The sequence below is a fragment of the Periplaneta americana genome, chromosome 3, assembly GCF_040183065.1.
Source record: "Periplaneta americana isolate PAMFEO1 chromosome 3, P.americana_PAMFEO1_priV1, whole genome shotgun sequence".
In the NCBI taxonomy this organism is placed as follows: Eukaryota; Metazoa; Arthropoda; class Insecta; order Blattodea; family Blattidae; genus Periplaneta; species Periplaneta americana.
The window spans coordinates 35,956,901-35,970,593 of NC_091119.1; the positions used below are offsets into that span (position 1 = coordinate 35,956,901).

General features: G+C 34.5%; 1 protein-coding gene and 1 long non-coding RNA gene across 14 annotated transcripts in view; one reads left to right on the forward strand and one right to left on the reverse strand.

Moving 5' to 3' along the window:
• Hasp (Hig-anchoring scaffold protein) overlaps positions 1 to 13,693 on the forward strand; it is a 797,842-nt gene that overhangs the window by 724 nt on the left and 783,425 nt on the right. The gene's annotated exons all lie outside the window — the stretch shown is intronic.
• Positions 5,896 to 7,534, reverse strand: LOC138697098 (uncharacterized). The gene is made up of 2 exons (XR_011331516.1): positions 7,317 to 7,534; positions 5,896 to 6,723 (listed from the first exon to the last, which is right to left on the reverse strand). It is a non-coding gene; the product is annotated as an uncharacterized lncRNA (long non-coding RNA).

Below are 13,693 nucleotides of genomic sequence, written 5' to 3' on the forward strand. Positions count from 1 at the left end.
TGAAGTTGCGTTGTAGGGTCAATTTTTTTAACTTTCCCAATACGAATAAGTTGTAGGAGAACTATGTATTGTGCGACTTAAATGCTCATTTTTTAATGTGAACTTTAGTTCAATTTTCATCCGAATAAATACAATCTACTTGAACTCGTCAATAACAGACTTAATTTTTTGTAGGCCTGTCACGTGCAGTTGTGCAAATTATGTTCATGTAAAAGTTAGGAAGATATTTTAATGAAATATAGTTTCAGTAAATTTGTTTTAAAGTCTCGTGACAACGGATCTTCAAATGTTGTAGATTAGGGACTCGTATTTTTATTTCTATGAGTAATTGCATGTGTATATAGAGTCTTTTTGCTTTGTTTTATTTTGTAAGTTGACGTATTTCGTATATAATTAGTTCAATAGAACTTGATCTTAATATTCTGTAGTGTAATACTGCATTGAACTTTGTCGCGGTGACTACCATTTAATTGTTTCTTCTGGCGTGGTTTTTTCTGTTTGCAATATTGCACGTTTACACATATTTAAAAAAAAAGTGTTGTAAACATATGGAACACTAGTCACTTGGAACGAAACCAAACTAAGCTAAGTTCTATCAAGACTAGTAAAACGTCCCAGTTGACTGTTGGATTTGAATTGAGCGATACCGTTGTCAACGAAGGAACATGGCATTTTATAACATTTGAATGTAAATATAATACGTGAATTGACATTTTAATTATAAGTTAATGCAATTACATAAATTAATTATGAATTATACAAGATTTTGGAACTTTGTCTAGACTCCTGGCATTAGTGAAAGCATTCTCTCTGACAGTATTGGAAGGTTAGTCGTAAAGAGAATGACTGATGTGTAGGATAAAAAACTAAATATAGATTTATGCGTGTGAGTAATATGCACATGTGATTTGTGACCACCTTTCATAACTTGTGGTTCTTTGGGTTGGTGTTAGATTTGCAGATTTGTACGTGTTTGTCGATAAAAACAAATTTGAAAGTCTGGGCCTTTTCTCAAACGAGAATAAATATTGCGGATAACTTTAATCATAAAGAGAATGACTGTCATATACAGTAGAATGCACGTATATAATTATACAGGGACAACACTTTATTTTTACTAACATTTCTAGTATTAACCTGGCTATACCTTTGGATTAACTTTTGAGAACCGGAAACACAGTTTGCTACCCCTTTCCACGACTGGAGTTCGATGATACTGGCGTAATATACAAACAAACCACTTTGCTAGGTATAGGAGGGAAGAAAAGTAGTTCATCCATTTACGTAAACTAGGAAATATCGCGATTTTGAGTTTGATAATTTTCATTAGGTTTTTGTTTAATCAAAATACAGTACAGTATTAACAGTAAGTGTTTTTGCTCACGAACTGAGCTATCCATTCGGACGTATTCATTATGAAATGTATATTATACTGTCTACAGCACATTAGCGTACAATTTAGAGAATGAAGTTAAATTTAAGAATAATCATAATATGAATATTTAAACACATTTTGAAAACGGCCGTTCATTTCGATACAGGCTTCAGCTCTTTATTTAAGTTATTTTAAACAGTTGTATAATATTTCATAGACGTCCAATTCCTAACGGAAATTGTGTTCAGAAAAGAGCTAAGACAGCCCAGCCATTAGTCTTTACAGACGGCGAGCAGAAGCGGGTGGGGGAAACCGGGATGCGACGTAGACAAACGGACGACAGTACCTGTGCAAGAATATGATTGAATATTGAAAGCTCTTTCGTCACTGGAAAACGCGAACATATTTCAGTACTGTTTGTGTTTACTATGACCGTAAGGCGACTTTGACTGTATACGCTAGGTTCTCTGTGGATAAGGGTTGGAAGTTTACTAGTAGACGGGGTGGGAGTGAAGTACATTAAAAAATTCAGGTACAATAAAAATTGAAGTAAAAAAATAAAATAATGTTCCTGTATAATACACATACATACCAACAAACACGTGTTCCAAAAAAATGTTAGTACTGTTAATGACAACATGGTACACGTAATTTAATAATAATAATAAAAGTTCTTTCGAAAAGCTTATTTCTGTTGCCATGGGATACCTCTTTCAAAAAATGGCAACTCTGCAACATAAATCGTTTTGAGTTCTGCAGCTTGCGAAAACAAATTTAATAACAACTGTACAAAGATTGTTTCGTAGACATTTCCGAATTGACCATCTACAGGGACATCATTTTATTTTTATTTCAATTTTTATTGTACCTGAGTTTTTGAATGTACTTCACTCCCACCCCTTCTACTAATGAAGTTCAACCGTCTTCCACACAGATCCAAGACCGCATATACAGTCATAGTAACCTTACCGTCACAGTACGTTCCAAAAATATGTTCGCGTGTTCCAATGACGAAAGAGCTTTCAATATTGCATCATTTTCGCAAAGGTACTGTCGTCCATTTGCCTACGTCGCATTCCGGTTTTCCTCACCAGTTTCTATTCGCCTCTCGGTAAAGGCTAGTGGCTGGGCTGTCTTAGCTCTTTTCAGAGAACATTAATTTCTGTTAGGAATTGGACATATACGTAATATTATTCCCATACAACTGTTTAAAATAACTTAATTAAAAGGGCCTCGTTAAGTAATTAACTGTCACGTGATTTCCCTCCTTTCTACGATCCTGCAACATAACCACTTGGACGGACAGTAAATAGCATGTCTGAGTAATTTTATCTTTTCGGATCGAGCAGAAGTGAAGATTGAATTTACAGTACGTAAGGTACTCTTTTACAGAGTAGGTACAGAATTATTTCAACATGAGTTAGTAGTACGAAGGACGAAACTGATAATTGGAATTACATACATTAGAACTGAAGCCTGTATCGAAATGAACCGCCACCATTTTAAAAATGTGTTTAAATATCCATATTATGATTATTTTTCAATTTAACTACATTCTCTATAGTGTACGCTAATGTGCTATAGACACTATAATATGCACTGCATAATAAATACGTCCGTATGGACAGCTCAGTTCGTGAATAAAAACACTTGTTAATACTGTAATGTATTCTGATTAAACAAAAACCAAATGAAAATTATCAAACTCAAAAGGATGAATTACTTTTCTTCCCTCCTATATCTAGTAAAGTGATTTGTTTGTATATTACGCCATCGAACTCCAGTCGTGGAAGGGGTTAGCAACCGTTGATTCAAAGGTATAGCCAGATTAATATCAGAAATGTTAGTAAAAATAAAATGATGTCCCTGTACCACATCGTTGGTTTGGACGTGCTCGCAAAATGTTATTTAAAGAAGCAAATCTAAGCATAGTGCGCTTATGATCGAATATCTTGGTTCTTAATCTCGGCTTTGTCAGTGCAGTATGTGAAAGATAAATTAATTCTAGCTGCAAATTTCCTGGATTTACGGAATGGGGGCCACAGAAGAGCTCTAATTTATGTTGAATCATTTACATTTAGCGTCTCTGAATACAGTAGAACTTGGTTATAGCGACCTCGTTTTGTGCGACACCTCGCCTGTAACTTCAAATATTCTGTGGTCCAAACTAATTCCCCATACGACACATGCTTTCTTACCTTGCTTAATACGACAAACGCATATGCGTCTACCTCACATATAACGTCATTTTCAACCTCAGTTTGAAATAAGATTTTCTAAGAACCAAAGTATTTTAAGAAATACTTTGTTGAAATCTGACCCTGACAAATTCTTTACAGTCTCCTTTTGTCATAGACCTCTGGAATGCAGAGATTCCCCACCCCATTGTAACCTGCCCGAATTCATGCGGTATTAGATCAGTTTCGACAGGAAGTTTTCACTAAGTGCACGCGTTTTAACGCAGTATGGTCACTAAAAGAAGTGAGTGACGCTTTAGAAGTCATTAGAATTATGAACATGTTCTATGAAGCTAGGGAAGGGAGCAGTGAAATTGCAACTGAAATTATGAACATAGAACGTAATTTAGCCCTAGAAAGTGTGTATTGGGCAAGTAGAAGACAACAGAGTAAATTGACTGATTACTTCACTCCTAAGTAAAGTAGTTTGGTGAGTACTGAACAAACTGTTTTAATACAGAATACTTTATTTATAATTTTAGGCCTACGTGTATTTTATTTTTGTTCATTGTAGGCTTAAAAGTCAATACATAAGTCTAATTAAGTTTGTTATTTTTCATTTTCCACATCACTAGATTGATAATGTGAATCTCGGTTACTACGACACTCGTTCATAACAATGTTTAAGGTCCCTTGGATGTCGTTATAACCAAGTTCTACTGTACTTCATTTCTTAATAATTACATGCTTTCCACATATTAAGGACAGTATTATCTCCTTGTTCTATACATCGCTGCTACACTTAATGGACATTTGCATCGGAGGGGATGAAAGGTAACCCGCGCGCAGAGCAATCTGCCCGTCGAGTGCTTCAGCCCATACGGACTTCAATATGCAACGCTGCCTCAAGAGCTTGAAGAAGACGTCGGATCATTGCTGCAATTGTATCCCTGAACAGAAATAAGGAAAGAGTGGCAAGAACTTGAATGTGTTGTATGCCGTGTAACTACATTGAGCTCATATTGTATTCGCAATTTAAAATAATCTGTCTAGTATAATCACAGTTCCACTTCTTGCACGCAAGTCAGTTCAAGTCTTAACTACCTACAGTACTGGTTGGTGTATACATAGGACATAGGCTTAACCGTTGCTTACGAGATTATACAAGCTGGCGCATAGAGCTTGAAAAACGAGTCTGAAGTGGTTCCCTCGTAATGCCAATTCCGCCGCTCGGAGCGCTGTTCTGCCCTATATATTCATAGCAGAACACTTAAAAGACATTGACATTTGGGGCATTTAAAGGACTCACCATTGCTTATTAAATGCTTCGTACAATATTTTATGGACAATAGACGTAATTTGCAAACTTCTACTCCTCAATTATATTACAATAAAAGGCTGTCATTCTTGATATTAAAACATATTACGTATAAACTGAGGAACTGTCTGCTCTGTACTTCAGTTCATACACCAAACATTTCCGGAAATAAATTAACTTGACATCTTACATATATGCACTATAGCCTACCCCTTTTCACCTAATAGTATTAATATTGTTATTAAATAAGATATTGCCACTAATTAAGGTACTGCATTATCTTTAATTTCCTTGAATTCATAATTAAGCATTTGCAAGAAGGCGTAACTTTTCCCTCTCTTTTAAAAAAAATACGAACGGCACAATAATTGAGAAGTATAATTATTACGCGATTTTTTCTTGCAGTGGTGTAAACATTTCTATAGGCCTACTGATTAATCTATTGAGCATAATAATAGTAAACGCTGTAGTATTCTTTTCTGAAGCCAAGATTTTCGCAAGAACTGAAGTGCGACACATGTAAAGATGAGGAAATGTCCCTCTTTCTTTTGGGAAAACTTGTGAAGCCACTGACTATCTACTATCGTGTTATAAATATGATTATTTCAGATTGTGATACAGTTATAAGCGCACATTCCTAAAACTTAAAAGTAACAATGATGCCCTATGTTATAGGAAAGTTTTAAACGTGTACATTTAACTTTTTTATGAATGATTTCCTGATCAAGATTTTCATTAACTATGTGCCAAACTTTTGAAGTGAAGAGTGCAATAAGAAACTGTTGGACATTTGATCAGTATTTTAATCATGTGCTGGTTACAGTACATTAGATGTCTTCTTGAATATACCTGGTGAGGTATGTATATGAAGTTTGTATCGTCAGTATTCAAGTAGCCTACTTATGTATGTAATTTTTATTATCTGTACAGAAAAAAATTTAGCTTATGTGATAGTATGAAGTAATCTCTCACGAAATAACAAGGAAGAGAAAGGTGCTTAAATTTAAATATTGAAAACAGGATGATAAGAAGAAAATAATTTTTACTTCCTTTCAATTATTAATGAAACCTGGCCACTCACCATTCGCAGTTGATTTCTATGGTTACAGGTCTATTCTTCATATTCTGTAGCTTTCAAATAATTTCTAAAATAAATATTACGCCTACTTAGCTCTTGTAAAACGAAATTTTCACTTTCACTTTCAACGGAACACTCACTTATATTCAGTTCTTGTATCTTGCAGTAAATTATCCATTTGTGATCATCTTTCCAATATAACCTCCCATTGAAACGACCACTTAAAATCATGAGCTAGAATTTATTATTTTAAAAACATTTCCACGTACATACTGTTATAATTGTTATGAACCACAATACAAAAGACAACACTGTGAAATTGGATTAATTTACCAAGATCAACATCAATACCGGTAGTATAAAATCACATGTAGGCCTAGGCTAGGCCTATAGTATTTCATTACTTTATGGTATTAATTAGAAGAATTAATTTTGAAGAATTTACAAATATGCTGAAATAATTTATGACACCTCTTATAGAAATATAAAAATATGTATGTACATTTTGAAACAATGGGTATAGCACCACTTGAAAATGTTGAGCACTTTAACAGTAACTTGTAAATTGTTCCATCACGTTGTCTATAGTGTTCATTTAATGTAGCACTTTTAGAATGAACGTGGTTCACATACATAAGAAGAAATGACGATGGAATGAGTCGAAGACATACAGTTTTCTTTAATGTTTAGCAAATGATGAAGTTGAATATATACTGTTACTTCATATCCTAACATAAGTAGAGTTGCCACCATAGATGTAACACCTCCGTAACACCTGAAATGAATATAAAATAAATTAATGTACTGGTAATGATACAAGAATAAAAATAAATTAGGCTAGACATAACCTCACAAAATTACAAACACATGCTAAAACAAACAAAAAAAAAAAAACTTTACGTATCCGTATATAATAAAACTAGATATTCTAGATATAATTTGATTCACACGATAACCACCTCAGCCTATTTCGCAGCAGCATTATTAGTTACCAGTTTGAGGTGCATTACCTAATCTCATACTAACCTTGTTAAGTTCTCTAACCTAATTCACTGATAATTACGTAACAATACACAGGTCTAAAATACAGACATACACATTAATTACCTAACAAGTACAGCATGAAGATAATTCATTACTTTTGTCGGTATTTTCTAAAAGAGAAAGGGAAAACAGTAACAACATTATCTTCAATGTTTACATCACGTCGTTCACATTTTCATTAGGCCTATATCAGTAATGCTTGGTAAGTGAAACAATGCATGAAATTATTTTACATTTCGGGTCACATCATTCGAGAGTCGGAAAATGCAATTCGCCACTTTTAACATAGTATTGCTTGTTATATGAGAGAACTTTGACATTTACCTTAACCTATAAAGATACGACCTGTTGGTACAGAGTTCTTCACATAGCAAAACACAGACAATTTTCGAATATAACTTAGCTGAACAAACTTCAAATAACACTGTAATATGCTTGGCATATTTGTAATATTCGTACTCAATGAGTAATGCACAATTAATCGAACTATTTTCACGATGCACAATGCTTTGTAATGGTACTATTAATCATTTCATAGGGCAGAGAGGCGAACCTAGCGGCAGAAATTGTCATGACTCACAGAGACCTACTCTCGATCGTGCTATGCGCCAGCTTGTATAATCTCGTAAGCAACGGGCTTAACCCTGTAAGACAGCGATGACCAAAACTCGAACGGCAGTGATTACACGCGAGAGACATTCTATGAAGTAGAGAGACGGGGGAGAGGTACTTGGCATGAAAACTACAACCAGTAGCGGTTCGTGCACTAACATAGAGTCCATCATCAACCCGCTAATAAAAATCGCAAGCTTTGCTGTATCAGTCTCTACTGTCATCAGAAGCCAATAAAATATAGGGTATATAAACTTTCTTGCTTTTTTTTAATAAATATTCCTCATGAACACAATCAAAAATCTCCTGAATTCTCTTCTGGATATTTACTCGAAAAAGCGCAGTTTTTCAAAATTAACCAACTTTCATTGGACATATTATTTCAGCCACCTTGATCATTACGCTTATATAAAACTCTTCGTTGGAAGGCTTAAGAGAACGAGCTATTTCGTTCGCCACTAATTAGCTGGCTTCCTTACAATTTTTTTTACTTTGTTATTTAACGACGCTGTATCAACTACGAGATTGTTCAGCGTCGATGGGATTGGTGATAGCGAGATGATATTTGGCGAGATGAGGCCGAGGACTCGTCACAGATTACCTGACATTTGCCTTACGATTGAGGAAAACCTCGGAAAAACCCAAGCGGGAATCGAGCCCGCGCCCGAACGCAACTCCGGATCAGCAGCCAAGCGCCGTAGCCGACTGAGCTACACCGGTGGCTCTATACATTTTATTTAGATCATTCTCTTGACGATGATTTATGGCTGATTTCGTTCTTGGAGTTTAATAACTTGTTTCAGTACTACACTAACACGTAATATTCAATCAGTTTCTCCATATTATTATTATTATTATTATTATTATTATTATTATTATTATTATTATTATTATTATTACTGCTGCTGCTACTGGTAATGCTGTCAGTATTGTTATTAGAATTACCATTATTATTATTATTATTATTAATATTATTATTATTATTATTATTATTATTATTATTATTATTATTATTATTATTATTATTATACTAGTAAATAACTGATAAGTCAAGATTAAAAAAAAAATCAAAATGGAGATATAGCGTGTAGGCCTAGTCTAGTAATTATTTTATCCTTAAAGGGAAGATGTAGGCCTATATATTCAGACACGTATATAAGATTTATGGTAACACTTGCTGATTAATAATAATAACACCTGTTATGCCTGTGTATTTAGCGCAATGCCCTGTAATGTCGCTTCTATATACTCGTACAGGGACATCACTTTATTTTTACCAACATTTTTAACATTAACCTGGCTATACTCGGAAACACTGTTGCCCCCTTCCATTACAGGAGTTTGATATTACTAGTGCAATATGTAAACAAATCATTTTACTAGGTATAGGAGGAGAGAAAAGTAGTGTATCCATTTATGTTGTAGGGAGATACGATATTACGATTTTCAGTTTGATCATCACTTTTACGGAATTTATCAAAATACAGTAGAGTAGTAACATTTTTTTTCAAAAACTCAACTTTTCAGGCGGCTATGTTCGTTATGTAATGTCTACTTTATTTAGCATATTAATTATTGGTGTTAACATACAATATAGAGAGTGCATTTAAATTTAGGGGGTCATAAGTGAAGGGCTGTAAGTGCACTTAAGTTACTTTTGAGAAAATGGGGTTTAAATATTTAAGCTTTCGTAAAATCGGTGAAATTTTTATTTAAATTTTAATGTGTGATGCGATTAAAATATCCCTTTGCCACTAAAATTTTAGATACTTTTGCTTACACTGGATGCACTTAACTCATGTTATTACAAATGTCACTAGCATTCCTTTGCTTCTAGCCACCTCAATTCAAAAAAGCTAATCTGAATTTTTAAACAAGTTGCTGAAAATGGTTGCCGTTCATTACAATGCAGGCTTCAATTCAGTACGCATATTATTAAAATCATTTTGAAGCATATTCTCTGAAATTGAATTTATCGTTTCTTGAATATAATTTTTTAGTACGATATTATCAATATAGGTTCTTTCTTCTATAGAAAACGCAATCATATTTCTGAAACACACTATACACTGCAGTGTTTACTTCACTGCTTGAAGACTTCGAATGCAACAGCGGCCGTAAGTTTGTGTGTCTGACGGGAGCAAGGACATTAGTGAAGGGGTGAGAGTGAAGTACATTCAGAAATGCAGGTACAATAAAAATGCAAGTAAAAATAAAATGATGTCCCTGTACTATTACTAATTGAATCGTTGCGCAAAGCAACATATTACAGTTTCTCCCACAGAACAGCGAATAAATTTCTCTTCCCATTCTGTACGAAACCTTCTGTTCCTGCTAGACACAGAGGGTTTGTAGAGCGACATGGTACCGACACTGCTTACCTTCAATACGTGAGTGAGACAGCAATATACAAGAAACTCCCATTACCAGTATGAATGTCTTTGATTACACGATGTAATCACGATACTCAGTTTGGTCACCGCTGCTGTAAGAGATGGGTTGGGTCTCTTAGACTTCCAAATGTCATGTTAGTTCTGTATATTACTAACAAATGTCAGCAGATGCCTGTTCTCTTACCTACTTTCCTTTCTCATTCAAATATAACTCAGTATGATTGGGGGTGTCGTAGAGGTTAAGTAAATTTTAGAAGAGTTGTTTTCTCGTCTGGTTTGAGGGGCCTAACCCATCCGTTACAGGGTTAATTATTATAAGAAGAAAGACATTTTCGGTGGTTAAAGGGATGTAGACACAAGAGTTCATATAAAGACGACAGACTTCGATTAGTTTTAGAGTTGGATATCTTTGTTTTCACGGTATGATCACAGGGGCACCCTCACAACTCAAGCTTCGTGACTATATACTAGACTGTGGTATGATCACAGTCTACTATATACAGTCGCGAAGCTCAATATGTAGTAAAAATGCAAACATGGGTAGTTGCTCACCACTAGGATCGCTACTATCGCCTCATCATCGCAGATCTCTCTCCTCGTAGACGACGAAATATGTTACACTTTCGTTGTGTTCTTTTGGAAATATTAACACCTTCCTTCCATTATTGAAATATTAAATGCATAAAGTTAATTTATTATTTGAATGAAGTATATTAAATTCCACCATAAACTCGAAGATACCTGCAAGAAATAGGTTAATATTATTTTTGTTTGTGCAAAACGAACTGAAATTTACTATAATCGCTTCACTCATTCAAGATTATAGTGACAATTAACTATGAAACCAATAAATATTAATTTGCATTTCCCTTTACAACAATACGGTAATAGTGGAAATGTGAATTAATGGAGTAACTTACGTGTACCGGTACTTCTAGTGTAGGCTTACGTAGTTAACAAAGTGGGATGAAGTTAAGCAATAATAATCGCACCAGAATTGGAAATAAAACGTGATCAATAAATTTTATTGTAACAGACTTTCTACGTCTCTAGTAAAGTAACAAAAATGACAACAAAATTAACAGCTATAATTAAAAACATATCCTTTGAAAAAAAAAAGTAGGCCTAAGCAATAATAATCCCACCAAAATTGAAAATAAAACGTGATCAATAAATTTCATTAAAACAAACTTAATTTTTCTACGTCTCTAGTAAAATATTATTATTCCAATTATTGTATTTTAACCATTAACATTTTCATTACAACCAATAACGAACATTTCACAAGCATCAATGTGAAATACGCAACGAAACGAGCTAGCACTCGATGGAAATACTTCACAGTCCAAAGTCGACCGTGGGCAGTCTATTGTTTCTAGTTGCTAACCGCTTGGAGCGCTTTATCGCGAGATTTGCAAAAAAATCGGCTCAAGCTTCGCGACTGTATATAGTAGACTGTGGTATGATATACATTTCTGATCATCTTAATTCTCCGCTCATATTTCTCTACTTCAGTGACGTACGCAGAATTTTGTCAAAGGGGGGGGGGTCATTATTAAAATTGATTACAATTTACATTATCGGTATTTTCAATTTTGTGTGTTATCAGCTGAGTTTTCACAGAGGGATGCGAAACTAGATCTGGAAAGATTCACAACAACATCGTCACACTGTGGCTGCGAAGAAACATTTGCCAATGTGAAATTGTCACCAACCTCGCGAGAATCACTATGCGACTTTTCGATTTAAAAAAAATTGTAAAATTGAGCTTTGCGGTTGCTTAGACATATTAAAGAACCCAGAACAATAATGTGAAGTTTATATGAGTTTTAAAAATATGAACTGTGAAATGCACAAAATGTTAAACGAACGTATGACAATGAAGTCAGAACCCTGACGGGTGAATACCGCTCTTAAAATGAGTTTAAAATCGACAGTGCTCAATATTTAACATTTGCACTGTAAAACTGTCAAAACAACCATTCCAATATGTTGCACAAGTTAAATTTCATATTGTGTCGGCTTCATTTTATTACAAGGTCGGTAGTAGGCAGTAGGTCTATAATAAAGATAGAATTGTTATAATTCGAACGTGCCGCAGCATCTAGCACAGGGATTCTATTGAAAGAGGGGTAGGAAGACTATGCCTTATGTCGATGTAGATTTTGTTGCTCTGAAAAAAATTAGAAAAGGGAGAACGATTATGGAAAAAGGAATATTTAAATATAAATGTCACTTTTTTTTTTTTCCAAAAACTTCAAGGGGTGTTTTCAAACCCGGTGACCCTGCCCCCTTTCTGTACCTTTATAGCTGGTTCCCCAAGTGACCTCTGCCTTTCCTGTAGCTATCTGTTTTGTACCTGAAAGTCCCCATCTATCCGTTGTACTGACTTGAAATTTTAAACTGTATCCGTCACGTTATTACTGCTTTATAAGTATGCATTTGTTCTTCGTCACATCATTTGAAATGGCAACTACACACATTGAAACCTCCCTATTATGTACTTGAAGTACATTGTTAAATTTCTTATTGCTACCAGATATTATGTACGTTCAAGGTGCGAATTAATGGGGGGAATTCCCTCCACGCCGTTTGAAAGTTATCCTCCTCTCAAAATCATATTAACATCCCTGCCAGGGATAACTTCTATCCACCCTTACATAATATAATTGTTTTAATACTTAATAGTACTTTATATAGTAATTAAAGAAAATAATATTGATGTGTTATCACCAACAAGATAACAATCAATAACTTAGGAATTACACATCTTATCTTAAGCCTGCTCATGGATATACTTATTATTATCAAGATGCAAGACAAGCAACTCAATGCGACCAAGCGTTGAGCCGTATCGAATGAGGATAATAATTTTATGTATGGTATTCTCTATTTAGGATTCTATCCCCACCTCACCAGAAATCTTTTTTTTTTATAATTTATTGATCGATCAGCGCATTTAGCGCTATACAGATCTTTTCTAAATAAAATATAAATACAATACATGACACTGAATTGAGGGCAGCCTAGATTGGGCTCCTCAATGAACAAAAATAATTGTTAATAAATAATTATATGCATAGGTTGGTGTGATGATAAATTTTGATTATAATATGAGATCCATTGGAAGGCGGCTCTTTATTCTGGTGGGAAATGTGGACTTCCTTCCGAGAGAGTAGTGGATGGCGCCTGGAACATTTTCTAGGTTATCAGCGGTTTTCCCGCTAGATCTAGCGTTTTTCGGCGTTAGTTTAGCGGGTAAAATTTATGAAATTTGTATTGCTGTTATAGGGATTTAGCGGGTATTTTTAACATTCACAGCTGCAAAATAATATAATTTTACATTGACATAGCAATTTAGCGGTTTCTGCACAGCTTCACAGCGGATTTTTAAGAATCGAGTTGGCAACACTGGTTGTTATAGAACTTCTTAGCTTTCGAATGAATAAACTGTTTGATTGTGTCAATACCAGTTTCTCTGTGTAGTTGGCTGTTACGGACAAACAAAGGAGAATTGAGTGAAATTCGTAGGACTTTATTTTGAAATGACTGGATGTGTTTAATTTCACTTAATTGCAGCTCCTCCCCAGACAGGACAGGCGTAAAGCAGTAGAGGTCGTATTAGAGATGTGTAAAGTAACATGCAATTTTGTAGCTTTAGAGATGATTTCTTGTTGAGGAGCGGATATAATTTAG